This window comes from Notolepis coatsorum, assembly GCF_963971535.1.
Source record: "Notolepis coatsorum genome assembly, chromosome: 1".
Lineage (NCBI taxonomy): Eukaryota > Metazoa > Chordata > Actinopteri > Aulopiformes > Paralepididae > Notolepis > Notolepis coatsorum.
Window position 1 is genome coordinate 285,161,520 of NC_140165.1, and position 17,432 is coordinate 285,178,951.

A 17,432-nucleotide genomic window follows, 5' to 3' on the forward strand; every position below is an offset into this window, starting at 1 on the left:
AGTATTGCTTGCCTTGCTATTGTCCGGTAAATACGCTGATGTTATTGAACGTATAACTATATAATGTTAATGCCACAAAACGAATGCCTTTATTATAAAGTAGTAACTTTATAGTAATAATAATAAGGGTCGGGGGGGTTAGGGGTAACCACCCCTGCCCGCGACACCGAGTGAACGGCGCACGACCAGAGGGTAAACTTCGAATCCGTGTTTCACTTTCAATAACTAATGCGTGCTTGCCGAATCCCAAACAATATTCATGCTGCAAAGTCATCCTCTAAAAATAGACATTTAGACTAGAGGCAGGCTATATGCTATAAAGAGTAGACTACTACTAAAAAAAAATGCATTCAAACTTTTTTTTGAAATTTTTTGTGTGCATGCGGTAATAACCGCGGCGGTAGGAAATATTTTGCAAATTTGTGCGGTAAGGAAATAATCAATACCGCGGCAGCTCTATGTGTAATGATAGTTTGTTGTCGGCGAGCCATATGCAGATTTTGCCTAGTTCCGAGCTGAGGGTTTTTTCAACCTGTAATTTGTTCTTGTCAGAGACCAGCAGGGCTGAGTCGTCCGCAAACAGGAACAAGTTGCAGTCACAAGCTGACGACATGTCATTTGCATAAATTAGGAACAGTAGTGGTCCTAGTATGCTTCCTTGTGGAACACCACAGTTCACTGTGAGGGGGGGGGGATAGGGTACCGTTTACCTCCACCATCTGTTCTCTCCCCTCCAGGTAGGATTGTATCCAGCTCACTGATAAACTATCAAAACCAATTGCTTTTAGCTTGTCAATCAGAATGGTGTGATTGACAGTGTCGAAGGCCTTTTGTAGGTCTAGCATGACCATGCCGCAGTATTTGCCCGCGTCCACCTCTTGCTTGATGTGGTCGTTCAAATAGAGAAGGCATGTGTCAGTGGAGTGGGATGTTCTGAAGCCAGATTGGAATTCGTAGATTAGATTTTTATCCGTAAGGTACTTTTCGACCTGTTCGTATACTATTTTTTCCATGACTTTCGAGATGGATGTAAGGATAGAAACAGGGCGGTAGTTGCCTGGGTCTAATTTGCTGCCCTTTTTGTGCAGGGGTGTTACTCTCGCTATTTTGAAGTCCTTGGGGACGTGTCCCTGTTTTATGGAGAGGTTTATTATGTGTGTGATGACTGGGGTGATGGCGGCTGCTGAGTCTCGGAGGAATTTGGAGGGGATGTTGTCATGGCCAGTGGCCTTGTTCGGTTGGAGGGCGCTCAGTTTATTGAGTACCTCATCTGTAGTTACCATTTCCAGTTTGAAATCGTCTTTGTGGACGCCTAGGTTCTTGTAGTATGCTACTATGTGTTCTACCCCATACTGCCCTGAGTGGGAGGGTAGTTTGTTTACCAGTGTTGTGGCTATGTTTGTGAAGAAAGTGTTTAAGTAATTGGCTACATCCAGTTTGTCTGTGATGAGCGTGTTGTCCGTCTTTATGTTTATGTTTGAGAACCTGGTTTTAAGTTTTTTACTGCAGCCTAGTTGATTATTGAGTAATTTCCAAAGTTCACATGGTTTATTTTTGTTTTCCTCAGTTTTGTCATTGATGATTTTTTTTTGCAGTTTTTATCATGGAGTTTACGTCATTTCTTAGTCTGTTTCTTTCTAGTTTGAGTTCAGTCACGTGGGCTTGGAGTTCACTGCTCGTGCTTTTGGTAAGCTTTGACTGACTTTTATGAAATTCAGAGCATTTTTTGTCTCTGGCTTTCATAGCGGTCAGTATTTCAGTGTGCATCCACGGCTCAGCGCGATTTTTTACCCTGGTGGTTCTTAGGGGGGCCATGTTGTTTAGTATTGTTGAGAATTTGGTTTTGAAGCCAAGCCAGGTTTCTTCAACCAGTGTACCATTGAGTTCATCTGACCAGTCCAGGCTCTTCAGTTCAAGGTTAAAGGCCTCGCTAGAGTACGTTTTGAGGTCTCTAGATGTGACCATTTTGTGACAGCCAGCCTTTTGCTTTGGCTTTTTGCGGGAACAGAATATCATATAATGATCACTTAACCCGCATGCTATCACCCCTTTATTGGAGATCATGGACTTGTCGGAGGTCAGGATGAGGTCAATGGTAGTCTGGGTTGATTCACACACCCTTGTGGGTTGGGTGATTAGCTGGCTGAAACCGTGCAGATCAGAAAATCTACTGAAGGCTTTGAAGACGGGTGCTGCTTTACGTAGCATATCCGTGTTCCAGTCCCCAATAAGGATTTTTTCTACACCCTCCACCCCAGTTAAGCACCCATCAAGTGTGTCATAAAAGCCACTCTGTTCTGGTGGTCTATAGATTGTGCCTATTAGTACTGATTTTGCCCTTTCAAATAAGATTTCAATCCATACAGTTTCAATCTCGTCATGGTTAAGGTCAGTACGGTTGCTGAATTTGGTATCTTTGTGTATATACACACTGTTGTGAACGATCAGATTAAACCGAATATATATATTTATTTATATATATATATATTTAATTGTATTTGTATATCGTTTGATATCCCCTGTATATTCCTTGTACAATATGCACTGAATATCCCTTTAGTCTACTAAACAGCCCATAATAGTTTCATTCTACCATTGGACGAGAACCTGGCGCCAGGTTGCCATACCCCTAGGTCCAAGTTCAATCGTGCCGCCCAACATGTCGTGGCAAGCCCCGGTTCCGCGCAGGAATATGTCGGCCGAAATACGAATGGTACTATTTGTTCATAGCGCATATATATATGGCGCAAGTAAAGTAGAACTTTCTTTTAGTCCAGTTCTTTACCCTCCAACAGAGTGACAGACGCGAAGCCTCCCCACGACGCACGTGTGGTGTAGTAAGGCCTACTTGGCCGCAGAATAGGCATTGAGATATCGTGTAGATTAATAGTTGAATAGTCATAGTTTGGCACTATACCGTTGAGTTGGACGTATTCTATTAAGCTAATAATAGTCTATTTATGTATGGTGCATCGTTCGGTTAGAGTTCTAAAGTTATCAGTACCCCCATCGTTCCTGACGTTATCTGGACGCTTAACCAGGCTGGGCAGACCCCTAGTGGTGCTTGCATCCGAGGAGCTCCGGGCCAGGGCGACTGGACCTGTATATTGGATTACTCTACCCGGACGACGGCGAGCCTTCCACGGCTTGGATTATGCTTTGGGTGCTTTGATTATTCCATGGATAAAGGCCAACACTGCGGAGTGTTGGAACTACCCCCCGGAGAGGACTCCAGGTGAGACGGCGCTCTACACCAGTGAGGTCGCCTCACGTCTCTCCGTTGTGGACCGGCAGCTACCGTCCACAGAGGGTCCAGCTGTATTCGTCTGCGGACCGAGGTTCTGTGGGCACCGTGTTCAAGACTTTGAATTCTCCCAAGAAACCGTCGGCCAGATGGGATACCGCCAGCGGCTTCTCTAACCCCCCCCTCCTACTGTCTTACAACCAGCGGGACCCCCCCCCCCCCCTTAGTGTATCCAGCTATAATCATTTAAGTACCATCGCTATAGTTTCCTAAATATCCAGGTTGTATACTTACTCCCTGCGTAACCAGAGATTGGACATTCAATGTTGATTTACCTACGAATACTCATTTGCCATAAAAGTGCATATTTCAAATCATAAGTGTAAACAAGTGAACGTTGTATATACCTTTTGCTATATTAAACCTTCGATTTGTACATTTGTGTGGATTCGTTTCATCAGGTGGGAAAGTGTTCATCATACTTATATCATGTACTGGATGGCCAGAAGTTAAAGTACAAGAGGTAGTGGTATTAAATACCATATCTAACAATACAGTCAGGGAATTGTACCCCTCAGTTACACACACAGACACCACCTCCATACTGGTTCCTATCCCTCCTGATGATTGAATAGTCCTCGATTTCTATCTCTGGATCCTGAACAGATGAGTCAAGTTTTGTTTCTGTGAAACATAATATATTAGCCTTACCGTTTCGAAACAAATGTCTGATTTCAGCCAATTTCGGTTTCAAGCTGTTTATGTTTAAGTGAAATATGTGAAGTCCATTTGAGTTTGTTATTTCATTAATGTCGTCTAGTTCAAATTGTTTTTCCACTGTGGTGTGTGGTTGATCTTGTGGCGGTAGGTGGGGAGGGGGGGATGGGGTCCTGTGTTCATTGATGTTAGGAGGGGGGGTGGGGATGATCCTTTGTCCTCTGCTGGTGTATTTGGTCGGTGTGAAAGCCCGCGACGTGGGGGGGGGGGGCTGGTTGCTGTCCTCAGATGTGTCTGGAGGCCCTCCGTTGTGGGGGAGGGGGGGTGGGTCGGTTAGTCTAGCTGTCCTGGCGGGGCTAGCCGAGTCAACCGGCGGGTCCCTGGTGCTCGCGTCCCGCGCTGATATGAGTCCCCTGATTGCAAGCTCTCTCCCTCTTGCATCTCGGTTCCTCTGCATGGGCTTCGGTGAGGGGATGTCGCCGCCTGCTGGTCGGTTGGTGCATCCGCTGGCCGTTGTGTCCTGGGCCGGCGACGGTGTGGAGATGCATGCTATTGACGGTGTGAGGATGAGCCGTTGATTCTTCGCCTGTTGGCGCGTTAAAACAGGTCCTGGGTTCTGATGAATGTCTCCAGACAGGAGCAAATACAATAAAAACATCGATTTTCTATCAAACTTGCCTGTCGGGGGTAGTCTCTTTCTTTCGGGATTCGCCGTCAACAGTCTGTGAATAGTTGCCGCTCCAATAGCCGGATGTTTACTCTCCGAGCCATTCAACAGGTAAAAGTCACAATGGGACTGTAGATTTGCGCGTTTGTTGCCTTCCACCGCCGTTTCCTGACGATTCTGTGCTGAATTCAGGCACACGTCTGTAATCCAAAGTATGGCGAGCAAGAAATGCATAAATATTCCTGTATATCTTCTTTTTGCTGATTTTTGTTGTTGGTTTCCATGGGAACAGCAAGAGCTGGATATTCTGCGACCGTTCATGTCGAGAGCCGGTGTCGTGCCTGGAATGGAATGGTAATAATAAAAGCTTGGTCACCTAGAAACTAAATTCAGAGAACAGTAGGCTATTTGAATTTCTTGATTAAAGTTCACACATACCGGAGCTTCAAAGACTTTGGAACAAAAATACCAGTTTGGTCAGGTAAATGAGTAGTTTCAGGCCAGGATGTGAAATTAAGGTATACTGTGGCTCCAAGAACCAGATGGTCCCAGCTGTGTGAAGACAGACCAAATTAGGGCTGGGCGATATGACCAAAAACGTTATCGCGATAAAATTATAAAATTATTTTCATATAACTCGATATCGATAATTATCGTCGATATAATGTCTGTCAAGTTTAATTAACTTTTTATGCCCGGCGCCGATGGACGGGCTATTAATAGACTTATTTTTCTGCTGTGAATGTCTCGAGTTGATGTCGTCATCAGTCCGCGCACGTTAGCCAGAGCGAGCAGTACTGTGTATCCCATGACAATGTACTAGTAAATATCCCTAAAATACTCTGTTCCGCCACAATACATTGCAACGACGTCCACCGTATATCACACACTACTCTAACCGTGGCATCAGAATTCTCGCCACACACATACTCGGCACGTAAATATATAAAAACAGCGACGTGCAAGCTAGTTAACCTAGCCAGCTTCGTTTACAAGCGATGTATCCCATGACAATGTACTAGTAAATATCCCTAAAATACTCTGTTCCGCCACAATACATTGCAACGACGTCCACCGTATATCACACACTACTCTAACCGTGGCATCAGAATTCTCGCCACACACATACTCGGCACGTAAATATATAAAAACAGCGACGTGCAAGCTAGTTAACCTAGCCAGCTTCGTTTACAAGCGATGTATCCCATGACAATGTACTAGTAAATATCCCTAAAATACTCTGTTCCGCCACAATACATTGCAACGACGTCCACCGTATATCACACACTACTCTAACCGTGGCATCAGAATTCTCGCCACACACATACTCGGCACGTAAATATATAAAAACAGCGACGTGCAAGCTAAGTATCCTAGCAGCCTTGAGTCCTGAGCTCAGCTGTGGTGCGTAAGGACGTCATCACGTAACGTTGGTTGTTAGTGGTGAGTGTGCTGAGCCGAGGCTGAACGGAGCCAAACTTGGAAAATCGATATATCGAAACTTTGCGACCACGTTTCATGTTTATTTCGAGTGTCAAGTTAGACCGCGCTCTCAAGATACGACACTGGGTGCTGAAATCCCATTAAGTATTATATAAAAGAAGCAGTGAAGCCAGACCAGCACTCTCAGGTTCAAAATTTAATGGCAGCCTGAAACAAACATGTTTCGGAAATATGTATTCCTTCTTCAGTGTTATAGCTTGCAATGGACTTGCAGTCAAGATAATGGTTATATACACACAGGTGGTTAATTGGCAGGAAATGACAACACAGCGCAGGTGTGCCTGAGTCTATTGGTCCTCAATGACAAAAGAAAAGACCTATCAAAATAGAGTCTGTTAGTAAATACTAATTATACAAATATACCATGTATAAAAGACATATAAAATAATATCCTCGTTAGAGGCTGAAATCAAAACGGTTTTAACGCCTGACCAGCTGACCGAAATGCTCGAGTCAGTACACCAGAAGCTCGACAAGTACAAATTGGACATCGAACTGCACAAGAGAGCTAAGAGGAGAAGAGATGAGCAAGACTACGCAACGCAAATGGTGTATCCATGGCTCCATCATCCCCACTCCAGGAACCGTAGGCAGAATTGGCAGCCTAGAGACCAACAACGGCATTCTGATTCTTCCTCCACAGCGGCGACCTCAGACGAGACGCCCTCTCAAGGCAGATACCCTCTTCAAAGCCAGTCGAATTTTCGCGGAGAGCAGGACGCTCCTCTCCCTCCCAGACCGGCGAGGGATCCCGTAGGAAGACGAGGAGGAGCCAAAGAAAGAAATCCACGGTTCCGGTGATAAACATTGATTCTAACATTGATTCTAATATAGTAAACATTTCTGACGCACATTTGAGCGACCCACATCACAATATCCTCTCTAAAGGTTTATCGTTTGTCCCGGCTCGGAAAGCGGACTCCTTTACCACCAAAGTTGAGTTATTTAAGTTTTTTAGAAACATTAAGTTAAGAGCATTTTATGCCAGAGGTTTGGATAAGAGAACTCAATATGTTACTAATGAAAATGTGCCTATATGTGATGATGTTGATGAAAGGCCAGAAACAGAGCCGGATACCATTTGCTCCAAAAGAAAGGTATTTAAACCACGCAGCGTGTTTACCCCTCATCTCAACCCACCCTCAGTGGAGACATTCTGCAGATTGGTACAACTTGATGTCCTTAAATTATGTGAAACCAGTCACAAAGCCCACCTTTACCCTAATTTATTAGAATCAGAGTCAGCAGCTCTCAAGGATCTTATTAAGAACGATGATTTAATTTTTAGGAAAGCCGATAAAGGTTCCGGAATCGTGCTCCAAAATAAGAGTTTGTATGTATCCGAGATCAATAGACAATTGAACGATATTGAGGTTTATACCCTTTTAAATACAGACCCAGTATTTAAATTTTCCGCGGAAATTAAGACTACCCTTAAAAGCCTTAGATTGGCAGAGGTGATTACAGAAAATGAATTTAAGTTTATGTTCGTAGAGTACCCAGTTACGCCTATTATTTACACTTTACCGAAGATCCATAAGGATCTGGTTAACCCTCCTGGTCGACCGATCGTCTCTGGTATAGGTTCCGCTACAGAAAAAATCTCGCAATTTGTTGACTCGCATATTAAGGATTTGGCCTCTTCTCAGCGTGGTTATTTGAAAGACACTACTACATTTTTGAACAAACTTTCGACCTGTAATATTAGTCCCTTGGACTTATTAGTTACCATAGACGTAGTCAGTTTATACCCCAGCATTCCACATGCTGACGCGCTGGACGCACTGAGTTTTTATCTAAACTCGAGAGAGGAATTACTCCCCTCCACAGAAGCGCTAGTTAATCTAGCCGACCTAGTACTAACTCGGAATTATTTTAGATTCCAAGATAAATACTACTTGCAAAACAGAGGCCTCAGCATGGGCTCCCCAGCCGCTGTGAACCTAGCCAATCTGTACATGTCCAAGTATGAGTCTGACCACATTTTTAATAATAACCCGTTTGAGAAATTCGTCAAATCCTATATGAGATATATCGATGATATGTTCTTTATTTGGTCTGGTACATCGTCTGATCTTGAAGCCTTCCTTGAGTACTTGAACACCTGCAGAGAAACTATAAAGTTTACATTAAAGTCTGATATACATACTTTACCTTTCCTAGATGTTTTGATCAAGAAAGCCCCGGATGGTATTTCTTTACATACAGAGGTCTTCAAAAAGGAGACAGACCGTAACTCATTCTTACATTATTCCAGTTACCACACTCCTGCCTTGAAAAATAGTCTACCTTTCAGCCAAATACTCCGTTATAGGAGAATTTGCGACACTGAAGATAGATTTACTGCACAAGCAGAAGTTCTAAGAAGCAGTTTTCATGACAGAGGCTATAGTGTCGATTTGACACGTAAAGCCCTGAATAAAACCAAGCTGATTGATAGGGCCTCGTTGTTTATCCCCAAAAAGAAAAAAGAAAACACAGACAAAGTATCTTTCGTGTCCACTTTTAGCCCCATTACGAAAGGCATACGGAGCATTGTCAATAAATATTGGCATATTCTACAGTCGGATCCAATAATAGGGACAGCGTTTCAACATTCGCCTAATTACTTTTATAAAAGACAAGCGAATTTATCCAACCTATTAGTTAAAACCGACTTGCCCGTAAGGAAACCTACAAATTTTTTGTCTAATATCCCTGATGGAAATTTTCCATGTCAAGCCTGTGTACAGTGTCAAGGCATGATCAAAGAGAAATTTTACACGCACCCGAAAACGAACAAAAAAATACCTGTTAAAGGGCGTATCACGTGTAATTCAGCCAATCTTGTGTATCTACTAAAATGCCCGTGTGATTTTTCTTATGTGGGGAAGACAACCAGAGCCTTTAAAACAAGAATCAGTGAACATAAGTGTTCAGTGAGAAATTCAGATATAAAGTCGTCAGTAGCTAGACACTTTTCCAGGTGTAAACATACCGTTAACGATCTCAGATACATGGGACTTGAGTTAGTCAACAGGCCCGCGAGAGGGGGAGACAGACATAAGTTACTGTTACAACGGGAATGTTATTATATCCACCTGTTTGATTGCATAGAACCTAGAGGAATGAATGAAGAGAACGTTTTAACCTGTTTCCTTTAAGTACCTTTTATCTATATGGTTTAATCCAAGTGGTTGTTTCCTGCAAGAGGTATGTTTATCCTTTGATGCTTAAAAGAAAAAAGAAAAAAGTATAGGGGCTAAATTAGCCCTATAAACTACGGGCATGTTACATAGCAAGTTTCTGGTATGGTAATGTAATGCAATTTTTGCTTTTGCTTTTGTGTTTTTTATGCCTTTTTATATGTCTTTTATACATGGTATATTTGTATAATTAGTATTTACTAACAGACTCTATTTTGAAAGGTCTTTTCTTTTGTCATTGAGGACCAATAGACTCAGGCACACCTGCGCTGTGTTGTCATTTCCTGCCAATTAACCACCTGTGTGTATATAACCATTATCTTGACTGCAAGTCCATTGCAAGCTATAACACTGAAGAAGGAATACATATTTCCGAAACATGTTTGTTTCAGGCTGCCATTAAATTTTGAACCTGAGAGTGCTGGTCTGGCTTCACTGCTTCTTTTATATAATGTTTATTTCGAGGAAATAATTTATCGCGATATTTATCGTTATCGTTTTATCGCCCAGCCCTAGACCAAATTATATATAATTTAAGGTTTGAGTAAAGAAAGTCTTCAATAACGTAAAAAACATTACAGCTTCAAATTAATATGTGTTAAAAAGTTAATCTGGTGTAGAAACTGTTTATATTAACCCATTCTCTGCCACCACTTTGATCATCCTAAACCATCCTCTGCCAGCGCTATTTGTCTATGGAGATGTTCACCTTCTTTGCAGGGCTATAACTTTTTAAATTGTATTGCTAAATTGACATTACTATGGCCCATTCAACATCAATTATCTATTGTTCAGGATGTAGGAACGTTTTACTTTTTCATTCACACATTCATACTAAAATACCGTCTAGAGTATAAATATGTTTTTATCGTTTTCTGCAGTATTTCATAGAACGTGAGATATAGGCATAAATGCATATATTAGATTATCAAATGCAGTTTGATACCGATCCATGCTATATTAAAAATTTCAACTGTACATGGTCCTAAACGTCATGACTGATCATCTGCGGGTAAACGGAGGGGGGGGGGGGGGGTCGTTTATAATTCAATGACCGACGTTAAATGATTTATGTAGTATGGGTGATATATTGATCAGAGCAGTTTGTAGTTTGCAGTCTCCTCGTAGCGTTGGGCGATGAGAGTGGAGCAAACAGATCCCAATTATGTGATGTTGATCGATGCGATCCATTTCCGGTTTGTATATTACTAATACACGTCCAAATCATGTTGATTATTGAGTTATGGCAAAGATCCATATCCACGGTGTCTGTATTGAGCCCCGGGATGATAAACGAGTGGCCGGACGAAATTAGGGGACGGACCGAGCTCCAACGGGCACTTCCGGTTTGGCAACTCGCCGATCGGTCACCAGGTGGCAGTATTGAAGCGTTGCAGAGTTGTGCTGGCTCAGACAGCATCAGCCAAGACTCCGTGGGTGAAATATGAATACCATGATGAAAATATGAAATATTGATCTCAAACAACGCATGGCGGAGAAACCCGCCTTAACACGTGATTGGCGGAGAATGGGTTAAGGAAGACCAAGTGTTATTATTAGAATGCATATGCTGTGATGGGAAAATGTTTTTAAATGTATTTTTACAGAGATAAGTTTAATAGATAACTATCACACCTTTGTTTGAAAGTAAAACTGCTTTTTTGAAGAACTACATTGAACTCACAATCCAAATCAAAACGATTTTAATAATATGGGGTAATAATATGAGAAAAAGATTATAAATGATATGATAATGTTATGTAAAACAAGACGAAGAATAATATTGGTATATTGTAGTAAACTAAAGATTAATTCAAGTGGATTTGACCTATATTACAAGATATGGTTAATGTAGCCGTTTGCTGGGGGAGGAGGTTCACAGTTCATTGTTGTTTGAAATGTACCAAAGGCTCGACGCTGATTGGGTCGGCAAAAATGAGGTCGCTTTGAAAATGACGTCATCGAGCCGGCTCATGATTTCATTATAAATATGGTGGTTTTGAACGAAGACGGGGGATGAAAGAGAATAGCTGAAGAAGACGGAGAAAAGGACTGCCTCATCGGTTAAGGACAAGTTATATCCACATTGCCAAGGACGTGATACGATCAGCGGACATTTTTCTTAGATTAGTTTGGTGAACGCCGATTCAGACCTTGAATTGTTGTATACATCCAGTTTTTTTGTTGAGATACTGCAAGTGTTTTTAAGAAGCAACCATTGTTTGCTTTGGTTAATAAAACTTTCAAGAAGTATTGGAAGCGCCTGTCTGGACATCACATTCTTAACAAAAGTATTACTTCTGGTTTGAGAAGACAACGCAAGTACCTAGTATCTTTAACAGATACGACACGATATTTTGATAAAGGCGGACACCAGTACACATTTTGCTTACGTAAACTGGATTCACCTTTTAGAGTACCATACAACCTTTTAGGAGTGAATTGGGTCCCGTTTTGTGGTTAACCAATAATTCTCCTTTTGGATATAACTCTAGCACCTGGTGGACTTCAATTGTTTTCACACCACACCTTTTTTTGGGATATTAGAAACACAACGCAGAGCTCAGTATTAGTAGTTTCAGAGACGACAGGAGAAAATATTACGTCTGGCTTGGAGATCATGCTTCTGAGAAACATGACACCTACTTTGGAGTTCCACAGGGGAGCTGCTTTGGTCCATTGTTATTCTCACTATACATGCTGCCACTTCATGTAGTAGTAGTAGTAGTAGTAGTAGTAGTAGTAGTAGTAGTAGGTAGTAGTAGTAGTAGTAGTAGTAGTAGTAGTAGTAGTAGTAGTAGTGTAATGTATGGAGTAGTAGAGGGACTACTTAACGTTAGGCTACATACGCCCCTCTTGTCCTGCGTGCTTACGTTACGTGTAATCGATGGTTTAGCTTGCGTTGTGTTCTGGTGTACTGTCAATAATCAGGCAGGACTGGATCTCAGGTTGTTTATTCACCCTGTTAAAACCCAAATACACACAGGGATTAATGTCTTGTCTTATCCTTTTTGGCCACAAGATGGCGCCTTGGTTCTTAGATTCTCTTAACAACAAGAGAGAAACTCCCCCATTTTAATTCACATTGAAATAGCACATGAGTAAATACAACTCAATATCAAAAATAATACAATATGGGTCACTCATCCATCTGTTAAAACAGATACAAAATAATACAATATGGGTCACTCATCCATCTGTTAAAACAGATACAAAATAATACAATATGCCAATAATAAGATTGACTCATTACCTATTAAACAAATACATTAAAATAATAAACAAAACCACTGATAAGATTCAATCTTTACCTGTCAAAACCCAAATACACAGGAATTAATGTCTTGTCTTATCCTTTTTGGCCACAAGATGGCGCCTTGGTTCTTAGATTCTAATGGGAAGACATGCAACAGCGTCAGGGTTGAAGCCTACTCAATGTGTTACACAGAAAAGATCGTCACTTCTAAATAACTCCACAGAAAGTGCACAATTGTTACTCTTCAACATAGATAGTTAATGTATATAATCTGGTTCATTGCCCAGCAACTTATCCATACATTTACACCACAATAATGCTCTTTTAACCCAAAGATATGTCTAGAACCACAGAGCAGTCCTTACCTCTTAACAACAAGAGAGAAACTGGCGCGAGAGGGAAGCACGCTCAGAAATGAGAGACGCGAGGGGAAATACGTCACTTCGGCAGGAAGTGACGATGTTTCAAAACAAAAGACTTTTGATAATAAAATAATAATAATAAACAAAACAATGAAAAAAGGGTGTTTTGGCGAAATTCACAAGAGGGACATATTAACCTGTTACATACGCACGGGTCATATTATGTACTGCCGGGTTGGGGTACAACGTCATTAAAGCCATGGGTTCAAGCTATCAACATCTCCGTGATTATTGTATTATGTAGTTGTGTAGTTAGACAACATACACGACAAATTGGCGACGAGATTGAAAGTACCTACATTTTTTCACCTTCATGAAACCGCCGGTCACGAAGGAGAGGAGATTTTCGAGAGGAAGACCCGAATTAACTTGCATTGGAAAAGTGGGCTGCATGCTAGCTGCTACACGGACCACACGTGAGAAGAATAAGGTTCACGTGAGTCGAGTGGAAAAGTGCACAAAGTTGGTTGAGGGAGATAACCTTGGACTGAATAAAAAGAAAAGATGTCGTTGATTGGCACTTTGGCTGCATTTGATAGCAGTGTTGAAGACTGGACAAGTTACATTGAAAGAGTGGAGCTTTATTGCCAGGCGAATCTTATCGGCAATGAACAAAAAACTGTCGTTCTGTTGAGTGTGATGGGCGCAAAGACTTACGGACTGCTGCGCAATTTGCTAGCACCTGTGAAGCCTGCAGAGATGACATTCAAAGAAATTCAGGATACTCTTCAAGACCACTTGAGCCCCAAACCATTGGTAATAGCTGAGAGATTCAAGTTTCACAAGCGAAATCAAGAAAAAGGGGAAAGCATATCTGACTATGTTGCAGAGCTACGCAGATTGTCCGAACACTGTGATTTCAGACTAGGCCTAAATGATGCGTTGAGGGACAGACTAGTTTGTGGTATGCATAATGAAGCCACACAGAAGAAATTACTGTCGGAGAAAGACCTTGATTACAATAGGGCGCTCAACATAGCAATATCTATGGAAACTGCAGTAAGGGGAGCATCAGAAATACAACAAAAAGGGATAGAGTGTGAAACCAATAAAATGTCACTGAAACCAGGAAAGCAATGTTATCGTTGTGGCAAGACATCACAAGATCCAGATGAATGTTGGTTCAAAGACAAAGAGTGTAGAAAATGTCAAAAGCAAGGTCACATTGAGAGAGTGTGCAGATCAGGGAAAAAGCAGTACTCTGACAAAACACAAGGTGGCAGGAAAGCAGCACCCAGAGGAAAATACAAAAAGCTGCATAAAGTGACTGAAAAGAGTTCAGATGAACAAGCAAGTGATTCAGAGAGCAGTGACTTAGCATGTCTAGAGCTGCATCGCATGCAAGAGACAAATGCACGTAAAATAATATGGATCACTCCAGAAGTGGCAGGAGCGAGACTCAAAATGGAGTTAGACACAGGCTCCGCCTTATCAGTGATTTCTGAGAACGACTACAAAAGACTGTATCCACAGATAGCTCTTAAGACTACAAAGGTGTTGCTGAAGACTTACACCGGAGAAAGTGTAGCTCCAAAAGGAAAAATGCGGGTCACAGTGAAATACAAAGACAAAACGCAGGAGCTGGACATGTATGTTATACCGAATGGGGGCCCTCCACTGTTTGGCCGTGAGTGGCTCAGGAAAATTCAACTGGACTGGCATGATGTTAAATCATTGTGTGTGTCAGCAGGAGATGAGAAGAGCGCCACGTCTGGGAGACTGTCAAAGATACTCGCAGAGGCACATGAAGTGTTCGGAAAGGAACTGGGAACACTGAAAGGTATAAAGGCAAAGATTGAGGTCGAGGAGAACGCAAGCCCGAAATTTCACAAAGCCCGGCCCGTGCCTTATGCAATCCGCCCCGCAGTAGAAGCGTAGTTGAAAAGCTTGGAACAGACAGGAGTGCTGTCCAAGGTGGAGTGGAGTGAATGGGCGACGCCCATAGTCCCAGTAATGAAGAAAAACAACACAAAGCCAGGAAGTCAAAGTAAAGTGCGCATTTGTGGGGACTTCAAAGGGACTGTAAATTCAGTACTCCACACTGTACAGTATCCTCTGCCTCGTATAGAGGACATCTTCGCCTCCCTGTCAGGAGGGGAACGTTTCACTAAAATTGACCTGGCTCAAGCGTACCTGCAGATGGAGGTTGAAGACTCATCAAAGCCGTATCTGACTATCAACACACACAAAGGCCTGTACCAATACAACCGCCTTGTGTTTGGTATAGCTTCAGCCCCAGCTATCTGGCAGAGGACAATGGACCAAGTACTACAAGGAGTCCCAGGTACACAGTGTTACCTTGATGACATTCTTGTCACTGGCAAGGATGATCAGGAGCATCTATAAAACCTGGAACAGGTGCTCACAAGGCTGCGGGAATATGGACTTCGAGCTAACCAACCAAAATGTGAGTTCTTCAAAAAGAAAATATCCTACTGCGGACACGTGATCAACAAGAACGGCCTATACAAATCTCAGGACAAGATTGAGGCTGTGCTTAAAGCACCACCACCAGAGAATGTGTCCCAGCTCCGTTCTTACCTTGGACTTGTAAACTACTACCACAAGTTTTTACCCAATCTATCAACTGTGCTGCACCCTCTGAACACGCTGCTGCAGGCAGGAACACACTGGAAGTGGACTGACAGCTGCAAGAAGGCTTTTCAGGAGTCTAAGAGTCTCATCACGTCAGAACAGGTGCTCGCTCACTTCAATCCGTCCTTACCCATTAAGTTAGCATGTGATGCCTCGCCTTACGGCATTGGAGCGGTGTTGTCACATACATTTCCAGATGGCTCAGAGAAGCCAATAGCCTTCGCCTCAAGATCATAGACTAAAGCTGAGCTCAACTACGCTCAAATTGACAGAGAGGCCCTCAGTCTCGTATGGGGGGTCAAGAAGTTTAACCACTACCTGTATGGTCAAAGGTTCACGCTTCTGACAGACCATCAGCCTCTCATATCTATCTTCAATCCCCGGAAAGGTGTCCCAATAATGACGGCACAGCGGCTACAGCGGTGGTCACACTTCCTGGGGGCACATCAGTATGACATTGAGTTCAAGGGGACGAAACAGCATGGGAATGCTGACGGACTGTCACGTCTACCCCTGCAAACCGCAGAGACAGCCGCAGCTGTAGACCCAGCAGAGGTGTTTCACACCACAATCGTCAACCAGCTGCCAGTGACCAACGCTCTCATCCAAAGAGAGACACGCAACGACCCCACACTGTCACAGATCTATGACATCACTGTGAAGGGGTGGCCACGACACGGTAACTCAATGTATCCAGCATTCTCAGCGAGGAGAGAGCAACTGTCAGTGTGCCAGGGAACGCTGATGTGTGGTTCACGAGTAGTGATTCCGTCCAAGCTGCGCACCAGAGTGTTAGAAGCATTACATGAAGGACACCTGGGAACCGTAAAGATGAAGAGCCTGGGCCGCAGTTATATGTGGTGGCCAGGAATCGATAAGCAAATCGAGGACATGGCAAAGAGCTGCCCCGGATGTCAGAAGATGCAGAATGCACCACCACAGGCTGCTCTACATCCATGGGAATGGCCATCATCACCGTGGCAGCGAGTACACATTGATTTTGCAGGACCATTCAAAGACTCAATGTTCTTGATCGCTGTAGATGCGCATTCAAAATGGCCGGAAGTGATCAAAATGAAGTCAACTACATCTGAGAAGACCATTTCTGTGCTGAGGACTGTGTTCACCAGGAATGGTTTAGCACAACAGATATGCACGGACAATGGATGCCAGTTTGTTTCGGATGAATTCCAGACGTTTGTAAAGAGAAATGGAATCAAGCACTTCACATCTGCAACATACCATCCAGCCACGAATGGCTTGGCAGAAGGATTTGTGCAGACATTCAAGAAAGCAATCAAAGCGATGGATAATGAAGATCTACCGATCCAGCACAAAATCGACAAATTCCTCTTTGCATATCGCAATGCCACACACGCCACTACCAACCAGACGCCAGCGATGCTGTTTCTCAAAAGAAACCTGAGATCTCACATGGACCTTCTCAAACCAGATGTGCGACGTGACGTGGAGGACAAACAGTTCAAACATCTCAACGACAAACCAACAAGGAGCTTCAAAGTAGGACAGACGGTTCTCGCTCGTGATTATAGGAAGGACAAGTGGAACACCGGAACAATCACTTCACGTGATGGACCACTCATGTATACGGTGGACATGGGAGATGATGTATGGAGACGTCATGTTGACCAAATCCTGGACACTCAGGTACAGAACAGTGTGTCACCTGGCCTGGACTCACCTGAGCAGGAAATAGACAATCCAGTTTTCTCAGCACCACTCACCACAGAGCCGTCTGAAACTGAGAGCTCTAGTGCTGATACCTCACCACCTGAGATGTCTCCACAGCCTGGTTCCCCGCTCTCAAGCGAGCCAGTGAGAC